The 4,850-nt window shown below is 38.9% G+C and overlaps 1 long non-coding RNA gene across 1 annotated transcript; it reads right to left on the reverse strand.

The window, feature by feature from the left end:
- Positions 1-1,905: 1,905 nt before the first annotated feature.
- On the reverse strand, positions 1,906-4,143 carry LOC148869668 (uncharacterized). Its single transcript, XR_016106811.1, has 5 exons — positions 3,933-4,143; positions 2,892-3,817; positions 2,671-2,786; positions 2,456-2,557; positions 1,906-2,248 (listed from the first exon to the last, which is right to left on the reverse strand). It is a non-coding gene; the product is annotated as an uncharacterized LOC148869668 (long non-coding RNA).
- Positions 4,144-4,850: the final 707 nt, after the last annotated feature.

Here is a 4,850-nt window from a genome sequence, read left to right on the forward strand (position 1 = left end):
TGCAAATTTGTCAAGACATAAGTTATCTTAGAAGACATCACAATCATTTTCATTTCAATTTTACACAATTTTCACAACATTATGCAACTAAAGCTACAAGCATTTAAAGTTTATTTTTAATCATATTGTTATTTTTGATAACTTTCATTTTCTATAGTATGATGTATCTAAAATTCAATTAATTAATATCAAGAAAAATTTCTTATGTACAAATGCACATGCTTAATTACTAGTGTTAAACAAAAATCAGTATGATAAATAAGAGTTACTATTATTACGATGGAAAATAATGACTGAAAATTTAAGAAAAAAATGTTATTATATATTCATCATATTAAATAAAAACAAATGTGATAAATCAATGAAAATTATCATTATTAAAGATGAAAATGATCATTGAAAGAAGAAAAATAAAGTAGAAAAAAGAAAGAATTGATATTTAACCTATGACTCATTGATCGCATCAAATTGTTTAGCACTTCAAACAAACACATTATCAGATCATTGATTGAATCGACTTTATAACCCCATGTCCAACATTGACCAACCAGTCAACAACTTAATTAGTTTCCCTAAATAATAAATATGTGTCACATTATGACCACTAGAATTACGAACTCAATTACACTCGTCGGCCAATCTTTTTATTCTCCACGGGGGTTTCATCATACTCTTCAAACAGGATTTACTCTCTTGAATTGCAGCCACACATCGCCATCTTTAATTGTGAGATGTGCGGCTGGGTTCTATACTCCTCACGCTGTCAAAAACGATACGGATTAGTTGAACTTGATAGGTGTATTATGGGCCGTGGGACCAATTGTTTTGCTCAAAGCTGCCATAGCAAGTATGGGACATAATGATTGGTCCCACAGCCCATTAAACACTTATCATGTTCACCTAATTATTTGTTCCTGTTCCTATAATGTTTTGCCTGTTCATGGGCTCTCAAAACACATGATCCTATGGCACAATTACCATTATCTCTTATAGAAGCATCAACATTAGTGCCTGTTTGGGAGGGCTGTCATGTAGCGATCTCTGGCTTTTATGAGGTGAGGTAGGCCCCTACCCAGACAGCCCACAAGCCATGTAGCCATGTTTCGTGAAAATTCGGGTCTTGGGAGAGTCCGCGAGCAGCTCAACCAACACTTATTGCCTTTTTACTGTTAAAACTATAACGGGGCCCACCTTGATCATGGTGTCTGCCCTTCGCCACATCTTTCAAGTCCATGGGCCCCGAAATCCATTATACAGATCAAACGTAAGTGAACTCACTACAGGTCCATCATGCATAAACTTTTAGACAAGTGGGGGTCAGAAAATTTTTTAGGGTTTTATTTATTTTTGTTAAAATTCAAATGGATGCCCGGATCTGATGACCCGAACTTAAAACAGTGTAAATGTTAACTGGGACGAACTCAAATTACACCCATAGTTATAGGCTTAAGTGAGTTTCATGAACCTTCTAATTCTAGCAACCTAAAATCTTGGTATTATCGGAACCGACAGGATCTAAAACCCGAAAAACTCATTGGACCACGGTTTAAACCATTTAACCGACGACTATACGGCTTACCAGTTCAATCATCCGGGTCCGGCCTGAGTTTTACCACACTGGGCTACTTAGCTTGAGAAGAGAATATCATAAGACCATTAACTTATAAAAATAAGGATTCATCTGAAGTTTAACTGGGGCGGTCAGGCACTGTTTTGGTAGGGTTGGTCATAGGATGTTAAATCATCAATGGATCGGAATCGGATAATCCATCCTGCCTCCCCAAAGATCGGGTCATGATTCGGGTAGGGTCGGGCTTGTCCCATGTCTTTTGTAGATTTCAAGTCTCTTTATTATTTTTTATTTGTTCTCGTCTCCTATCAAATCAAATAAAACTCAATCAGATGGGACTAGATAATTATGCTAGGACCAATATTATAGAAAATTTTGATAATAATGAAAAGTGCTATATATAATAACTAGCGAGGGGCGCCCGTACTCAGCACAGGCGAATAATACCGAGTAAGTAGGCTCGTTTCATGGCAAAAGGTTTCTTCTTGTTGGCCTTGGATCCAATTTCTAGGGCACCTTCCTCAACGTCGTTTTGTTGCTTGATGTTGTTCAAAACGTCTTTAGCTATACTGATCAGTGATGTGGCTCCAATCCCCAGCCCAACAAGGAGCGGGACACCGTATTCTTTGTAGTCCTGTGCAGGGGCTCCATACGGGCCATCGATCAAGTCTCGACAACCTGCTTGATTAACAGACATCATGTGAGTTTCAGAGTTAAAACTGAAAATTAAGTCATAGAGAAGACTCATGGAGTAGTCTTCGGTTGGGGATTGACACACTTGCACGTATTTAGACATGAAAGATTATTAATTGCTTGCTAAAACACACACGCACACAGAGAGAGAGAGGAGTTAATCTGCAATCGAATTGATCATGCATCATGTACCTGAGCAAATACAGCTTTGAGCTGCGATGTCCAGTCACCTAATGTGCGAATAAGAATGCTCAGATAATCATCTCCGGGGGCTGTGTAATAGAGAAAGGATGCCTGAAGAAAGAACATAGCATAAACAAAGCATGATCATCAGTAACAACTTCAACCAGCTGCATAATTTTTATATGGCAGAAGCCAAACAGAATTTTTCTCAATTATATGTGTACCATTGCAAAGAAGAAACAACGGAACAGTTGACAACGATATATTGCCCACTTCTGTACTCAAACCCTTGGGGTTTAGACATATGGAGTGCCACCACATATCCTGGATAGACAGCAACCTGAGGAATTGAAAATGAATAGAAGTATGCACAAGGAATTAATGAATCTCCATTGTAATATCTTGCAATTGATAATATAATCTTGGGTTTTATGAGATTTCTTACCTTCAAAATCTTCACTGTCTTATAGCCAGACCTGAAGGCGCGAATCAAGCGCTCGCATCAAATAGGTGGTGGGAGTACCAGAAGGCATTGAAACCAATAAGCTTCTTGAGGGGTTTCGGAAGCCTGAGTTTGTTCCTTCTGAACCAAGACTGGGCTAATATGTACGCAATGATCATGAGCACCAGCATCAATGATCCCAAAAGCACCAAAATTACTATAGCATCCAACTATTTCCAGCCTCCATATTATCTCCATGACGAAACTTACTGTGGATCAAGAGATGTAGTCAACATCATCCTGGTCCACTTGTGGTCAAAGTAATGTCCCACCGCCCGTCAAATCATCAATCCTGGTCCACTTGTGATCAAAGTAATCATGGTTCACATTTATATCGCACTCTTCTTCTCCTTCTTCAAATCCAAAAAGAAAGAAGAAAGAAAAAAAAAAAGATTATAGAGATTCTAGCAATGCAAATGTCCTCCTTACACACACATCATCACCACTATAAGATTTATCAAAATCTCAGCTTCTGTAGACATCATGATCCCTTCCATCTCTACTTTGTCTCTTCCATCCGCACTTGACAGAGAAAAGCCAAAAATTAAAACTACCGAAATGCTCCCAGTTTCCTCGTTTAATTACCAAGTTCACCAACGAACAGAATGATGAAGAAAACGCCGGTACTGGATGAACTTCCATGTGAAGAGGCCGACGCAGATAGAAACCTAGAGCGCCAGCACCCAAATTTGCTTCCAATTGTACTCTAGGAAGTAGGCCGCCTTCCGGTAGTATCGCTTGATGGGGTTGGGCTCTTTGGTCAGAACCAGCTTTTGGCTCAGTAATTGGCTGTGGTTGCGATTCTGGGTCATCCCCAGATTCGTCGACTGGCTGGGCGCTTGCAGCAGCAGCATCTCCAAGATGTAGACCTGTTAGACAGTCACATACAAACATCGTTAACACAACCCAGAAGCTACGAATAGACTGTGCAGATTTCTGTAGATTTCAGATCTACTTGCTTGCTCGAAGAAACCATTAACCAACCTCAATGTAACCCAGGCTATCAGGGTCCAACACTTTCTACGAGTCGTTCATTTACCGCTAAATCGTGTAGACGAGACAGAAGCCAAACAGGAGTAGAAACCTTGAAGAAGAAGCCATGGAAGTCCCGGTTTTCAGAGGAAGTGGTGAGAGAGAGAGTGGGAAGATTGACAGGAAAGCTGGGAGAGAAAGGAGAAGTGTGTGTTCGAAGCAAGAGAGAGAGGAATAGTGAGATGAAGTGGTCAGAGAGAGGAGAGAGAATATTGACACTTGTTTATCATGAGCCAGTGGAGAGACAGAATATTAACACTTGTTTCCCATGCAATATATATATATTATTTAAAACAAACCCATACGTGTGTGATAAAAGATTCTATATATTCAAACAATAGAATGCCACGAATACACCGATAGAATTATATATATATATATATATAACAGATAATAATAATAATAATAATAATAATAATAATAATAATTTGAAAAGATTATTTGAACTTTATCAATATTAATATTAATTTTTAAAATGGCTAAAGCTTGAACATCTCCAAATTTTATTGGGATAGTTGCTACTAACTCATAGGGAGTCAATTGACTCCAAAAGTTTGAAAGTTGATCCAATATATGATGTGATTATTTTGGATGTATAAGTTAAAATTTGCACCATTTGATAATGGAATTGGGTGCAAATTTGATCCCATTTGATTTATCCCAAATCACCATACATTAGTGATGGAGCACGATCCGGCTGGTCTTAGCTGTCCACTGCCTTGTTTCCGAACGGGGTAGCAGGGAACCTGAAACGAAGGAGATGGGAAAGCTCCGGGGGGAACTCGGTGTAGAGGCTCCGAAGCTCAAGTTAGAATCTTTCAAAAGCAAGGTAATACCAGATAGCGCAAAGTTTGCATACCTCCGTTGTCG

This window comes from Nelumbo lutea, chromosome 2 (assembly GCF_056320005.1).
Source record: "Nelumbo lutea isolate HS-2025 chromosome 2, American lotus-T2T, whole genome shotgun sequence".
NCBI lineage: Eukaryota > Viridiplantae > Streptophyta > Magnoliopsida > Proteales > Nelumbonaceae > Nelumbo > Nelumbo lutea.